General features: G+C 44.0%; 2 protein-coding genes across 23 annotated transcripts in view; one reads left to right on the forward strand and one right to left on the reverse strand.

The window, feature by feature from the left end:
* Positions 1–16,776, forward strand: part of FER (FER tyrosine kinase) — a 1,039,778-nt gene that overhangs the window by 537,918 nt on the left and 485,084 nt on the right. The gene's annotated exons all lie outside the window — the stretch shown is intronic.
* Positions 1–16,776, reverse strand: part of LOC144818244 (uncharacterized) — a 273,766-nt gene that overhangs the window by 251,681 nt on the left and 5,309 nt on the right. The gene's annotated exons all lie outside the window — the stretch shown is intronic.

The raw sequence follows: 16,776 nt of genomic DNA on the forward strand, positions 1-16,776 counted from the left end.
CATGTTATACTTCGGCTCTGTCCCCATGCTCTACCTAAATTCTTTCCGTGCCGTAGCTGATGCAGATTCTGCCAGCACCGGCCCAGAGACCGATTCCGGCGCTGGTTTCTAACCCGGAGCTGCTGTCATTTTGCGAAAGACCTCTGTTGTGCTATGACATCACAAAGGCGCAACCAGTCAGTTTGCAGCTGGATTTTAATCCTCATCCTCTATCTTGATGCAAGTATTATCGTTGGCTAAAGCCCTTATTTGGCACGATTATGGCATTGTTCAGATATGCCGGTGACGAGGAAATGGACAACTTTCATCCTCCCGCCCAAAACCCCCCCGCACCAATATTCTGAAGATGGGCTCCACCTGATACAGCACGACTCCCGTGGCAGATGCCTAGCGAGCATGCTGCACAAACTGATTTTTTTAAATTGAAATTGATTTTACCCTCTGTTTTCTGTTTTAAATTTGGGGTGCATTTTATTTCTGCCTCGTGTCACTACTTTAATTGGGGTACTGCTCGCTACCTTTTTCTTTTCTCTCCTGAGGCGGAAGCCGGGATATCTTTTTCTGTCCTGTTTAAATCGACTGTGGGGGGTATGGTGTTTTAACTTCCGTGGGGGCATCGGAGCGCCTACCTGACTCCCCTGACTGCTGCGCCGGCCCTCCCTTGCGCCGAGTCAATCTGGTTGCCCCCCTCTCAGCCGTTGAGGAGCTGAGGGGCATTGTGGGACCGAGAGGCTGCACAGTAGTTTGGCGGCCATCTTTGATGAGGGAGGCTGCTAGTCGGCGGACTAGGCTTGCTGCCTCAAGGGCGGGAACTATAAATTTAGACGGTGATGGCTCCGCGCAGCGGACGCGAGCAGCAGACGCGCCTGACCCGCGCCAAAGGAGCGCCTAAGGAAAGCCCGTCTGCGCCCGTCAGCGTCCCGGAGGCGGACGGGGGCGGGCGGCTGGGCCACTCTGTTACAGCATACGGAAGTATCACGCAGGTACTCATCATCGCATCTCCTGAGCTTAAGAGGAAGCAGCAATAGCGGCTGCTCGGTGCAGGGCCGCTGTTTTAGGGGCAATTTTCACTGCACTAGGTGTGGATGGTCTTTGTATGAGGTGGGGTGTGGGAGGGCCCCTGCGAAAGCAGGGTACCCTTGTGCGCCGACGTCTGGTTTGGGACTGCCGGAGCACAGTATTTCCTGCGCCCTTCTGAATACGAGGTCTGTGAGCAAACATGCGCAGGACTTATTTGACTGATTATCAGAATCCAAACCTGCTTGCCTGTTCTTGACGGAAACGTGGCTTGGCGAGACGTCCGGTCCGGATGTCGCCAATGCTGTTCCATCCAACTATTTCATACTGAGGAAGGATCGGGGCACGGGCAAAGGTGGTGGAGTGGCACTGGTGATTGATAGACGCTTCGAGTGTTCAATTGTCCCAACGGAAGATATCTGTGGCGTGAAGCATTGGGATTTTGTCTAACACTCTCACCCGCCCAATCATGTGCGGGTCTGTTGGTCTATAGGCCCCCTGGGCCTTTTGGGTCTTTTCATGAGAGGCTATACTCAGTGATCTCGGCTATGTGCGTGCAGTTTAAACACTGAGTACTTTTAGGCGACTTTAACATCCACATGGATCTTCCTGATGCTGTAGATACCATAAGGCTGCTAGACACCACTAAACCACTGGGCCTGCTACCCTATCTGGCTTCCCCCCCACCCACAATAAGAGGCATTTGCTGGACCAAATTTTTTCTACAACTCATATTGTAGTTGCCCCCCTCAACCAGTGTTGTGGTCCGACCATATGTTGGTGAACTTTCTGATTCAGTACAAAGCTAGCCCTTCCATCAGAGGGACGAGCCTTCTACCTCAGACACCCTGTGCCTTCCATAGAGTGTCTCCGGACATGGTTGAACAGTATTTGCTTGACCCATCCTTGCCCTTCGATAGGTGACTTAGAACAGGATCTTGATTCCTTTCAAACATGGCTAGCGCAGTGTCTTGGGGTGTTGGCTCCTCCACAGCGGACTCCTAAGAACTCTTCTCGCGCCTCGGCACCGTGGTTAACGCCAGCGCTCAACGCCAGCCGCAGGCTCTGTAAGAAGGCCGAAAGAGCTTGGCGATCTAATTACGACAAATCTTTGAAGGTGGCCTATAGGCGGGGCGTTAAGGCATACCACAAGGATATCTATCTGGAAAAGAAATCTATTTTGCCTGGAGGATTGAGGAGGCCACCAAAACCAGCAAAGAAATCTTCTTGATTGTAAAGGAATTCACATCTCCGGCCTCTATTACCCCTAAGTGCTCCTTTTTCGGAACCTTGGGTCACTCAACTGGCCAATTTCTTTGCTAATAAGATCATAACCATCCAGGCAACTTTTCCTCCTGTTGCGATGGTGGCTGTCTCTGATATGGGCTATACAGAACAAAGGTCCTAGTAGTGAAAATTTAGATAGACAAAAATGGTTTTATAGACTAGAGTCAGTACTATATATTTTGATCCATATACCCAGCCGGGCATAGGATATTTATTATACAATTGATGTAATGATCTGAAACACAGTATATAAACAACCAGGCGATAGGGCACAAATCCTGCACCTATTATCCAAAAGAAAAAAATAGAAAAGTAAGGGAGGTAGTGAGAGTTAAGAAAGGAATAACAGGCAAAAACAGAGGAGCCAATTTTGTTGCTCGCACGTAGTTATATATCCTAGCGAGCTCACAATTACAGTTACGACAATTGGATAAACACAAAGGTTCCAACCTGGGGGCTAAAGATTACAAGGGTTCTAATTATCACTTGAGAACGGACACTCACTCCGTTTGGCGGCCCACGCAAACAGGAATCCCCTAGAGGACACTTTCTAATAATTTCGAATCGCCCGACAACGAATACATTTGCCAATGCAACGTTAGCCCTCAGATCACCTCATCTGATCCGACGCTCCATCACAGGAATCCCATCGTGGACCTTCCTTACTACTCGCCGTTCGCCCAAAAGCTAGAGCGGCTGCTATTGTAATCTTTAGCCCCCAGGTTGGAACCTTACCAGGCAATTCATACAATTAGTCCTGATGATGATCCCGGGTTTATTAGGAGCCAGGGGATCGAAACGTCGACTTTGAAATACAGTTCTACATAAATAACCATTGTGTTTATCCAATTGTAGTAACTGTAATTGTGAGCTCGCTAGGATATATAACTACGTGCGAGCAACAAAATTGGCTCCTCTGTTTTTGCCTGTTATTCTTTTCTTAACTCTTATACCTCCATTACTTTTCTATTTTTTTCTTTTGGATGATAGGTGCAGGAATGTACCCTATCGCCTGGTTGTTTATATACTGTGTTTCTGATCATTACATCAATTGTATAATAAATATCCTATGCCCAGCTGGGTATATGGATCAAAATGTATAGTACTGACTCTAGTCTATAAAACCATTTTTGTCTAGCTAATTTTTCACTACTAGGACCTTTGTTCTGTATAGTATGTGACTACCCATGGTCCTAGTGTATCTATTGGGTCCCCTTGTTTGAAATAAGCTGTCTCTGATATGGGGCCCCTTCCCCTCCTGCCCGTTGCGGGACAGCCCATTCTGGCGAATTTCCCTCCCATCGAGCTGCAAGTATCGCTGGAAATTCTATCTAAAATGAGATCTGGTTCGCCTTTGGACCCCTGTCCCGCCAAGCACCTAGCCAAAATGGCTTATGTCATTAACCCCATTGTCAATCCAATTTTGAGTCACTCTCTTGAGATAGGGATAATGCCACCAGCTTGGAAACAAGCTTTGGTTCTCCCTCTATTAAAAAAGCCGTCACTAGACCCGAGCATTCATGCCAACTATCGGCCTATATCGTTGCTCCCGGTCCTGGCTAAGGTGACGGAAAAGCATGTGCAGACCGTCCTAGCGGACTTTGTGGAGTCACATGGTGTCCTCCATTACACCCAGTCCAGTTTTCGGCCAAACATGAGCACTGAAACCGCTCTATTGGAGGTGTCGGAAGCAATCAAGGAGGCGCAGGACAATGGAGGGAAAGCACTGTTGGTGGTGTTAGATTTGTCGGCGGCGTTTGACACCGTTCCCCATGACCGTCTCCTGGCTAGACTCTTGGAGATCGGCGTGAGGGGAACGGTGTTCAGATGGTTCAAGTCTTTTCTCTCTAACCGACAACAGACAGTCTGGGCCCCTCCGTACTCGGCTGCTGTGCCGCCTCTGGAGGTGGGAGTCCCGCAGGGGTCGATTCTCAGCCCCACTCTCTTTAATATCTATATGTCCCCTTTGGGGCGCTGGCCGAGTCATATGGTGCCCAGATTGTCTCCTACGCCGATAACACCCAGCTTCTCTTCACCTGTGGTAAGAACAAGGACTTCGACAGTGATCTCATTAAGAGCTGTCTGGGTGCTGTTTTTTGCTGGTTTCAACAAAACCAGCTGAAATGCAAACCTGACAAATCGGAGGTTCTCTTCTTTGGGTGTCCACCGGACCCCTGTTGGAAGTCCTGGTGGCCGGCGGCTATGTACCCTCCCTCTGCCGACACCAGGTTGGCTAAGAATCTTGGAGTTAAGATCGACAACGGCTTGACTCTTAAACCTCAGATTCTAGGCCTGGTTGGACAATGCTTCGGGATACTAAAAATGCTCATGAAATTTCTCCTCCTCTTATCGATTGCCCACAGGAAGAGCACGGTGCAAGCCCTGGTGGGATCTAGGCCTGACTATGCTAACGTGCTCTACCTCGGTCTTCCTGAGTATCTCCTATCGTGCTTGCAGGTGGTGCAGAATTCGGCTGCCCGAGCAATCTTTGGCCTTGGCCGGACGGCCCATGCTACGGGACTGCTGAAATCCCTCCATTGGTTACAGATTCGGAAACGTATAGAGTTTAAGACCTTGACCACTGCTTTCAAGGCACTCCATGGCACTGGCGCTTGTTATTTGAGGAAGAGGATCGGATTTCACTATCCGTCCAGAGCCTTACGTTCGGCGTTTTTGTCCCTGGCCACTGTCCCGGCAATTAGGCGTGCTCGGATCGGGGGTCGCTCTTTCAAATATCTCGCACCCTGGGCCTGGAATGCACTGCCGCTGTCACTAAGAAAGAGTGAGAATTTACTGTCTTTCAGGAAAGATCTTAAAATGTGGCTTTTCATCAAATAATCTTCCTTTACCGTGGGGGCTGTGTTATGTTGAGTCTGTTAACGCCGGGACACTCTGCATGAGTAGCTGAGTGCTCAATAAAACTCCAAATAACAATAACAATAACCTGGATTAGCTAAATGCCTTTGGGCTGGAAGCATCCACAGAAACGAGCGTTATTCACCACCTGGACCAACAATGGAAGGAAGTGCCTCTGTCCCAAAAGCTGGGCAATTAATAGCAGAAGTGTTGAATTTAGAGCTTACAGTTGTAATCAAGGCAAACCTGCTAGCTGAGACCCTTCAGCCAGGTCCAACTTCTTGTGAGCCACTTTTGGCATTCAACGAGGCGCATACAGACACCTTTATAGCCACATGGCCTAAGCTGTGCTCAGGCCATCCAGTCAGTCGATCTGTTTCTAGGCAACATAGTCCAGCCAGCCTCCGTTGTTCCTTATTTTCTGAGAAGGCATCCTATGACTGAAAGCCTGGTAGTACAGACATTGTCAAGTAAAGTTACTCTGAATGTCTTTGCATCAAACCCTCCGGATAGAGAAACGAAACGTATTTATGCTTTCAGAAATAAAATGTTCTCTTGTGGTTATGCTCTTTCTGGTATATGCTCTTTCTAACCACAGATTCACAGATTTCCTACTGCCCTGTCACAACTATCTCTGTGTAGTGGACTACTGAACATAATTTTAAGGTTCCGGTGTAGGTTTCTAAGGAGTACCCAGACTTTTTTTTCCATTCATTCTGCCTTTTTATCATTATTTTTAGGTCCCGGTGTAAATGTTATTTTGGAGCGCGTTTTGCGTCTCTGCTGGGTAGAATTAACCTACACTTAATGTCACAATGCTGAATTATCATCTTAGAGACTCCGCAATGTACCACCTCGCTCCTTTTCTGATATTGTCTGCGAAGGCAGCATATAATGATGATGGAAATATTCTCGTTACATTTTGTAGATGTTACTTCTTTTAAAGTTTAATTTCATAAAAGGAAATTTTTCACAAAATCGTTGTTATAAGACTAAAAGGTGTGCTATTTGTTGTTTCTTCCTTAATGCTTTTAAATGAACGATATTAACGATTTGTAAAATGAGCATTTATGGAATCTCCGTTGCATTAAACAGTTATATGCAAGGGAATTCTCCAGATAACAGTAGGAATATAGCACTTTAAGCACGTCCAAGGGAAAAGCCAGTAATCCAGGAGAGAAGACCGACATCATACAAAACCTCTAAATTAACGGACTCGTTTCATTCTCTCCAAAGGACACTTTTAATTACCGAGTGTATTGATTTTCCCTTCTCTTTTTAATTACTTCTCCGGGGGAGCTGCTTCAGATGTAAGGATTTGGCTATAGCTTAAGGTTCTTTGCAACAAAAGGATTAAGTAAATCACTTGATCTCAAGTTAATATTCGATTGAATCACCCGGAAACGTACACTATTACGTTTGCTGGTTTCAGAATTAAAACTGTGATCTCAAGTTTAAGGACTTAAAACATAAACTAAATTAGAAATAACCAGTGTAAACGAGACATGTTGGCAGCACAGTAGCCAAAGCTACCTGGGACACGAAATTTCAACGTATGTTTTATACAGGGAAGTTAAAATAAATGAAGCCAAAATTGCCACCAATGCATCATAACTAAATTAATAAATAAAAGATGTATGTGCCTGCCTGCACTGTGAAGCATGTGCACTCATGGGCACCCACGTCGTCCATCTTCACCATTCTAAAATGGATCGGGAAGCGCCGTTAGCGATTTGGTCTTTTTAAAAAAGATTGTAAAAATTACGCTATAGTTCCAAGGTGGCAGGCCATATCTGAACCTCAAATTAAAAACAACAAGCATTTGCAGTGAAATAAGTCTCACATTTGCGAGATTTTAAGCTATTGGCATTGTAAATGACAATGCCTTTTATTTATCTGTTTTGCTAATTAACATGAAAATAAAAGGCATTGTCATTTACAATGCCATTAGCCCAAACTCATGTAAATGCGAAACATTCAAAGAAGCGGCTGCCACTGTCCCGGTCGGGCTGCTCGGAAAGTGAAAGCTCGCATGGCACGCTGAATGTTGCAGGAAAGCATGTTGTGCCTGCAGTAGGAAAAACTCATTAAAGAAATTAATGCTTACAGACTTAAAAAGACATACCATGTACCAACCGAAGTAAAAGTACCAGTCCTCATGGGAGGTTACAAATGAAGACAAGGCCGTACTAAGGAGGGACTACCAAGCCGATTAACGAATCAGAAGCCAGCATTTACGAAGGACAATGACATACATGGGCGGAGAGTGGGTGGGGCTTCTATGCCATACTTCAACACAGCATTCCACAGAGCAGCGCACGCGCTGCCCAGGCTCAACCTGAGTGCCAATGCTTGTCTTCACTTATGCCCTTTGAAAAAGAGAGCTGCCTGAATACAATGCTTAAAGAGGAACCTAGAGGGTTTCTTGCGTCCTTGTATCATTAGATATCAGTATTGTTAACTAGGGACCAACAGTTACATTAACTAGGCAACAAAGGTGGAAAATGTGTACATTTACTGATGCGTGCAGCCAAATCAGCACATAATCGCTCCTTGTACCTCTGTCACTTTTCCCAGCTCCCTGAGATTAATTGCTGCAAGGGGGTGGGGCTTCAGAAGAGGCGGAAATAGAGGGAGGGGGAAAGTAGAGAGAAAACAGTCAAAGGGAGAAGTGCCAGAGGAGAGAAGGAAATAGAGAGAATGGATGGAAAGAGAGATTGTGGCGGAGACAAAGGGAGATGGGCTGGTAGGAGCATTTTGCCACGGCTTCTTTTGGTTTCTCAGGACATTCCTGAAGAATGATGGTCTGCATTGTGGGTCTCGCTAAAAATGAGGATGTCAGATGTATCCACTCTTAATCAAGCATGATTGGAGGGGTCAGGGGCAGCGAGATGAAATTGAGCAATACAAGGAAAAATAAATAGCATCTAACATTTGCATTAAAGCAGTGTTAGACATCAGAAAAACTGCAGGCAGGCAGGAGCTACAGTATTGTGCCTTGGGGAGCAGTACAGACCATACAGTTTGATGGGAAAATCTTTCATAAAAGCGAATGCTAAAATAGTTAGAGTCCTGCAGAACAAATCTTTTTAGAAGACTCTCACTAAACCTTAGAGAGTAACAGACTCACAGAAACCGTCCATTTGGCCTATGTACTGACTTGTACTGGCAGCAAAACCACCAGTGGTCATGAGGTACTTCTGGGGGACACACACTCAGAAGGTAGGGGAAGAGGATATACCAGCTTCCATGATTAGTGGAAACAGAGGCCACCTGACAAATGAGTACTGAATACTTAGCCAGAAGATGCATAATCTAATTCGATTAAAGGCCATTGCCATTCAAGCAGCCTACAAGAAAATGAAGCCAGAGCACCTATATCCGTTAGTAGACAGAGCACACGCGCTACTAAATACACATCGCCAAAGCTAGTTGGTCTGGCTGCGTTTTAGGCCCTTTGTAGGTCAAGCTTCACAGTGCCGCTGTCTGCAGCGTTTTTGTATTTAAAATATACATATAAAGTATTCTTTGGCTCCTCCCAGAAAAGTATTTACCTTTCACCTCATGCCGTTTTCTGTCTGTTGTATCACATGGGGAGTGCTTGCATTACCATGCACGAGGGACTCTTTCACATCCGAAAAGTATAGTGACTCGTTACACTGCAAGCTTTTTTTTCTACTCTTACATGTATTTCAGCGAGCATTACATTTTTTATTTAGTTTCTTTACTACAATAGCCAGCACAAGTACAGCACATGCAGAAGCTCTGCAGGCTTCCTTCATGCACACAAAAAAAAGCACGCTCACAAACACACTCAAATAGTGGATCTTTCATCACTGTACAATATTATCAGGGGAAGGGAAACCAAAGAACCAGTAACACGACGTCTGCCACTGTGCGGCCAGCTCAGCCTCTCCAGTGGGCGGACCTTAGATGCTTACCTCTCCAGTGGGCGGACCTTAGATGCTTACATGCGACCCCTGAGCATCTGTGGGAGTTTGAGATGTCCCGTGTGGTCTCCTGCAGTCAATCACCGATTGCAGATCATGGAGTTTTTGCTTTAGGAAGGGCGCACTAGTACTGCATCTGCACAGAACCAACCAGCCCTGGTGCTGTGTTCAGGCCATACTAGGCATGTGCCGACTGCCTCCAGAAATGGCCCGAAGATGGTGCCAATTTCAACACGTGACCTAAAATGGCGTTGATGCTAGTCAAAAGCAGTGACTGGAGTACTTGGGACAATGAAAATCCTTTTCACCCTCAGGACACCTGGTATTGGCGAGCCCAGTATGCCTGTCTTTAATGTGCTAACACTCGGAAATAGCGGTGTTCATTGGTTTGTTTGGATGTGCCAGCTCGTTAAAGCCTGACTTATTGGCTTGTTCAATGTTTGTTGTATTATTGGTGTATGAATCATTTTGCTTCATTATCAAATGGCTGACTAACAGCCAAAGACAGACATGCTGACGTTTACATTGTTTGCTTGCCTTGAATGAATAAAAGACTGCTCGATCCAGTCAGTGGAAATGACATCTACTGGAGAATTTGCATATTCATGGATCGCAGCCATTGAATTTAGTGCTTCTTGACAACTCATGGATGCATATGTAATGCATTTCATATGATCATTGCTGAGTAAATGATCAGGCACGGCATATGCAAATTTATCGTGCAAGTTCTCCCTCCCGTTTCTTCCCTCTGCAATGTCAGACCTTAGAAGCAAGTAAGGGAGAATTGTACGCTCTAAAAATTCTAGTTCACAATCGGGCTGAAAGAGAACACAGATGCAGCAGCAAGCCTGGGCTACTGCCTATCCAGAATCTCCCTGGATCTGTAGGCAATGGTGGCGGTGAAACATTTAGGTATTTTTTACTAGCCAATCACTATTTTGTTCACTCTGAAGTAAGGCAGAGGTAAGCCATTTCTAGCTGCTTAATTGTTAAGTCTCTTATAAAATATTCAGTGATTATCTTCACCAGTATCACACGTGTGCCATCATCTGCTGCAGTTTCAGAATCAGACACAAACAGACCTTAGGATCGGTCCACCTGAGGTGAGTTTAATTTCTTTTTAACAAGTTTTTTTTTATATGGCACTTCATTTTGCACTTTTGCCACTTTTCGATAACATTTGAATTATCTACACTTTTATGTGTATACTTTGTACAACATTATGTGGTGAGGCAGTGGTAAATTGTAGATGGCGTATCTTCCTTAAGCCTCATTACAAGCTGTGCCACCTGATTTCCACAGCTTCTTTCATGTCTGGACCTTCATCGCAGAATATAGTACCGAGGGTGATTCTCCCTTACCACCTCCCTGCTTTACTCAAGTAGGCCCTTGTTTACATCATTATGTAGTCTGAAGTTTTCCAGAGTTTCCAAACCCCATCATCTCTTTTGCGGAGAGACTTGGGAATCCATAGTTAAATGAAAGACTGTCACCTGGTTAAAAGCTGTGAGGAGCTACAGATACCAATCTTCGTTAACAGCCAGCAGCCGGATGTATCATTAGGTTATCTGTCATTAGGGAAGAGATGGACCCTAAGTCACTGGAGAGTGTTTGGGCTCCCTATGTACTCTACCTTTTCATGTTTTCCCCTACCCACATATAATGGGTTTTCTTATTCATTCCTTGAGAGCACCATCACATACCATCCATAAATTGCCGTCTAGTAGCATTATAGAACCGTCAGTTCCACTAACCACAAGTAAAAGGGCCCTAAAACCTAACCTTGGGACGAGGGAGGTACTTGTGAGATATCCCTCCATAAGCCTTGTGCTGGATAGTGAAAAGGTGAGCCATTAAGGAGATGGTGGAGCCAATGTGTTGACTAAGTCAGAGTTTTAGCCGCACACCACCAATGTCTAATCTGGGCATTCTTGGAGTGGGATAGAGTAGCATTAGAGTATGGTTTTCCGTGTGTTCAGTCGCAGACTGATACATCGACGGTGAATAGTCTCTGTATCTCGCCTTCACATTTCTTGTGCCCAACATCAAAACCTTGCTGTGACACAGTGTGTCTTGGTTCTTGACCAAATCACAATGAAAAATTGCTCCGTCAACGGGAAATGCCAGGCTTTTGCTCAGTGTCGTACGTTTGTCAGTCCACTGCACAGCAATATACGGGGCGAGGAGGGATACTTTGCTGTGCAAATTGTAGTGTCCTGGTGTTTCAGAACTTTAAATTACTGCTTCTGGAAACACCGGATACCCTGGATTCATGGAAAACCTTCATAAAACTACACAGTAGTTCTAGGACAGGCAGGTTATCCCATATTCCGGACAGTTTAACTTGTAGGTTCTTGTTAACTGATAGGACGATGCCAACCAAAATTGTTCATTCTGGCTCAGTATCCCATTTTATAGTTAACATTGAACTCATGAGGAGGACCCAGGACATAATCTTCAGAGTGACATTACTCTGAGATGGATGTCACAAACCTTAATAACGATGGAGTTATGAGCATGATGTCCTCATGTGTTCAGTTGGTCCCCAATGCCAGACTGACGCGAAAGCCCTTCCCTAACAGCTTCACAATCAGCAGTCACAAGATTGTTGATATTGCGGGCTGTGTGGATCTAGGCATCACAGGCAGCGAGAGATTTCGAAAGACCACATTTTGCTGATTTTGCCGTATGGCGCGTGGATATTTTCAGGGAACCAATTCTGGAAATTACTTTTGTTACTTAAATAACCCTCATGCGTGAAGGAGCACAGATATGATGGGCCTTAAAGATTATCTGCTAGGGCTATCATATAAATGTGTTGAAGTGTGTGTGTGTAGCTTCTCATATTCTATATTAATCATTTCACCATCATTTATCAGTGTTGGAAAAGGCTATTGAATAACATGTTATTGTTTGCTAAATACATTGGAAATGTCCTGCTGCCTTATATTTAGACATAAGATTGATTTACAGAGCAGAATGATAAATGTGTGGAAGTACATTCTCATAATAATATAAAATTAAACATGCATGTACAAATTAGGCAAATGATGTACGGGTTAGCTTTGTGGTTCTACCCAGCGGGTGAGAATGCAACTATTGTGCAACAACGGAGATTGCTTTTATCTTCTTGCGGTCTTGATAAGACTCTAATTCAAAACAAGATGCCAAAGTGGGACAGGCTGTTCCCACCAGTTTTCAAGATTGTACCCACCTGCTAGGTACCTCAAATTCCAACGAGTAAAACAGGATTTGGTTAAGAAAGCAGATGAGAGAGACATTTAAAAGCTGCCCTGGGGTAATAGATAGAAGGGTAGAAGTGCCTTCAAGGGAATTTGTTTACATCAACTTAAGTTATTTCAACCAAACTTGGAGGGATAAGTAAATAAACCCTGTGTGGATTCAATCTTTCTATGAATACTGCAACTCACATAACATTAAACAAATCAAAACTACATCAAAACACAAGAACTGACAAGGTGTATAGACAAAAGGTTTTTATCACAAAATAATTGAATCAATATATACAGTAAAACAAAGGTCTGAAGGTCTATAGATAATAAAAAAATATATAACACAACAGAACCTAAGAACACCTATCCAATACAGTACAATAAATGATACAAAAGGAAGAGGTGAAAGTCGACGTTTCGGTCTCTTTAGAAAATACTTTTTGAGACCATCTTCAGGACTGGAGTCAATAAAAACTGTATAATGACCAACCGTAACCTTAATTTAGGTCAGGGACAGTTGAATAAATTCAAGAGGACGAACATCAAAGCGATTAAGGATCTCAAAGTCTTAAGTCGACTAACGGGGCTGAGCAGACTAGGATGTCCTGCATTTATATATTTCTTAATCCAAACCAAAATTGGGATCAATTCTGCACGTTTTACGAAGAATTAATCTTCCTGTAGCGCGTGTCAGATCTAGCACAGTGTGATTTCGGGCTAGAGAAACAACCGTCTCAGCGTGAGCACAGGTCTCCGTTCTAATGCGTGCCTTAGCGTTTCTCAGTTCAAGAGTAAACCTCACTCCAAGCTTGATAGAGATCGAGGCACGTTATTTAATTAACGCGGATCCACATCAACGTCCTCTATGGGTCAGACTTTGAGATCCTTAATCGCTTTGATGTTCGTCCTCTTGAATTTATTCAACTGTCCCTGACCTAAATTAAGGTTACGGTTGGTCATTATACAGTTTTTATTGACTCCAGTCCTGAAGATGGTCTCAAAAAGTATTTTCTAAAGAGACCGAAACGTCGACTTTCACCTCTTCCTTTTGTATCATTTATTGTACTGTATTGGATAGGTGTTCTTAGGTTCTGTTGTGTTATATATTTTTTTATTATCTATAGACCTTCAGACCTTTGTTTTACTGTATATATTGATTCAATTATTTTGTGATAAAAACCTTTTGTCTATACACCTTGTCAGTTCTTGTGTTTTGATGTAGTTTTGATTTGTTTAATGTTATGTGAGTTGCAGTATTCATAGAAAGATTGAATCCACACAGGGTTTATTTACTTATCCCTCCAAGTTTGGTTGAAATAACTTAAGTTGATGTAAACAAATTCCCTTGAAGGCACTTCTACCCTTCTATCATTATCTCCCAAGCCCTCAAGGGTATTCTGGGTCGCTCACTGTGTGTAATCCTGGGGTAATAGAAGCATTAATAGTTAGGGCATTTGGACCTCATTTGTAAGAAATACTACCTTTCACCAGCTTATTTGGTGCCAAGTTTTTAAAACAGCGCAAGTGCTGACCGGGGAAGGAGCTCACTGCAAAAGCTCCCTGGCCTGAGATCCACTATCACCGCCGTTGAGGCCTTGTCCCTGGGTGTTGAAAGGACGCACTGGCCGGTGAGGTGGCAGATGCTGCTGGTGCAGATGGGTGGCTTCCTGTAGTCAACCGCTGACTATGGTCTGCAGCACACCACTATTTTGGGGACAGCAGACTGCAGAGCAGAGGCTACCTCGACAAAACTGGCCGCGCCTCCCCTTCCGAGTGTTTTTTTTGCTTGGCTACTTCCAGCCGCCCCTGGGATGGGACCAAAGCACAGTGATTGATTATAACGTTGTTACAGAAGATCTGAGTCAGCTTGTCTTCTCTGGGGGAGGCAAGGAACAGGAGCATAGTGACCATAATGCTATTGAATTGACACTTGATATACCTGTTTGCATTCGCTTTGGTAATCCAACAGAATAGACCGATCTGGGCATAAAAGAGAATATGAGATGTTATTTCGCATGCCAATACTTCGCATGCTATTACTACGCGGTTATTACTTGGTTATAACAATTACTACGCAATTTTTTACTTCGCATACCATTACATTGAAAGGGTTAATGTATGCGAAGTAAAAATGTGCCTAGCAATTAAAATGTTATGCGGAATAACGTGTCATATTTTTGAAAAAAATGTTTAAAGCACAACACTATAGAAAATACACTACCCTACACATCTAAAACACTACCAAAACACTAAAACACTCACTACCCTACACTACTGAAACACCACTACACTACCCTAAACCCTAAATCACTACCCCCTGCACTAACATACACATTCCCTTACTCCGCTCCCTACACTCATTCACTACCCCACAAAACCCCGACACTACACTAAACACTAAAACAATAAACTACACTAACACTACAACACTACCGTAAACCCTAAAACACTACCCCCAGCACGACCCTGCCCCTAGCCCCAGTCCTGTCCCTCCTCCCAAACACTACCCAGCACAACTCCCGGCACTACCCGAAACCCTAAAACCCTACACTAACCCCAGAACACTACCCTTAAACCCTACACTACACTAACCCCACACCACTACCCTAAACCCTAAAACACTACTTCCAGCACGACCCTGCCCCTAGCCCAAGTCCTGTGGGTTTAAGGTCAGTTGATGAAGAGTGCTTATTTCACCTCTACTGACTGCCCTGGTGGGGTCAAGGTTTGATCATGGATAATTTATTGGTAGATAATCCTTCTTCGGTTGAAATTCTCCTAGCTAACGAAAAATTGAACTGCTCGTGAGGGACTTGATTAATGGCAACGGTTGATTTGACGACTATTGTAGAGCTGTGAATGAGAAGCTGCGCATGGCACTTAGTCAGGAACCTAGGGGTAATACGTTTGTGCCATTGCCAGGCCTGAATATAAGCAATTTATTAAAGTTAGGATATTGGAAATAAAAACTGAATTGTGTGAGAATCTGGTGCAGACATGTAAAATGAAGGATACTATGAGATTTTGGAACATTGTGAATGAAGGAAGCTATAGCAATGTAATCACAGAGGGTTTATGGTCCACTTCTTCCCCTGAATGCTGGCATGATCACTTCAGTCAGATTTATTCCTACTGTGACAAATTGGTGAAGAATGAGAAGGCTGTTGATTGTCACTTTCTTCTGGAGATTAAAGTCTATATGGGAGAAGTTGTAGCAACCATTGTGGATAGCCCATCCAAAAACGCACTATGTCCAGATGGGGTGCCGCTGGACCTCTTTAAAGAGAATATCCCTCTGTCAACACCTATTATCACTAATGTTCTTAATGTTGCCTTTGTGCAGTAAATACCTCCCTCATGGCAAACGGCCTGCATAGTACCAGTTTTCAAGAAAGGAAATAGGAAGGATCCCAAATGTTATAGACCAATATCTTTATTTGATTCAATAGTCAAGATTGTGGGGCATATTATTTTACTCAGAATTGAGGACTAGTCCCAATAAATTGATATCCTCAGTTTTGTACAGTACAGGTTCTGTGAAGGCCATGGGACTCAAGAGAAGTGTCTGAACCTACATTTGATGATAGGGAAATTTACAATTACCGAAAAAGGAACCCTATATCTTGCTTTATGGAACTTAGTAGCGCCTTTGATTCGGTAAATCGCTCCAAACTTTGGAAATTATTACTCAAGCTGGGCCTGCCCTACCCTATAATCGACTTCTTACCGGCACTACAGCAAGGGGTTATTGCATCTGTAAGATATGGTATAGAGGGTGAGTGCACCACATTTTTTAAGCTTTTGGGGGGTTGTGCGTCAGGGGTCTGTTTTAGCCCCTATTTTATTTCTTCTATATATTAGCAGTTTGCATCCCTTTTTAGTTTCTCAAGGAAAGGCTCTTCCAATAGTGAAAGGTAAGCGTGTGCCGGCTTTACTTTATGCCGTTGATGCAGTTTTGCTTTCACAAACGCCTAATGGATGTTTACGTGGCCTTATTGCTGCTTTTGGTAAATACATGGATTTATAAGTTAATATATTTAAAACACATTACATGGTATGTGGCAAGGCCTAATGTAATACCGGGCGCATTGTGATAAAGGGGAAAATTATTAACCGGTTCAATGAGTTCTCGTATTTGTGGGTAACTTTTGACTCCAGGGGCAGCTGATTACCATGTTTATCGAAGCATTGCTCTTGCTTCAGTACCTCTGTGGGGACTGTTTTAGAGCTGGCATCTATAGTCAGCAGCAAACCAATTTTGCCCTTGTTGAAGGTGTATGAACGTAAGTGCTTACCTATTTTAATTGTTGGGGCATTTATATGGGGGTATTGGGACTTCTCCATGTTGCAGCAGGAAGAGAATAGAAATGTGCCTAGCCAACGAGAAGGTAAGTTTCAATTCTATTAAGGACGCGGAGGTGAGGATTATGCTC

Source organism: Lissotriton helveticus, chromosome 2_1 (genome assembly GCF_964261635.1).
Source record: "Lissotriton helveticus chromosome 2_1, aLisHel1.1, whole genome shotgun sequence".
In the NCBI taxonomy this organism is placed as follows: domain Eukaryota; kingdom Metazoa; phylum Chordata; class Amphibia; order Caudata; family Salamandridae; genus Lissotriton; species Lissotriton helveticus.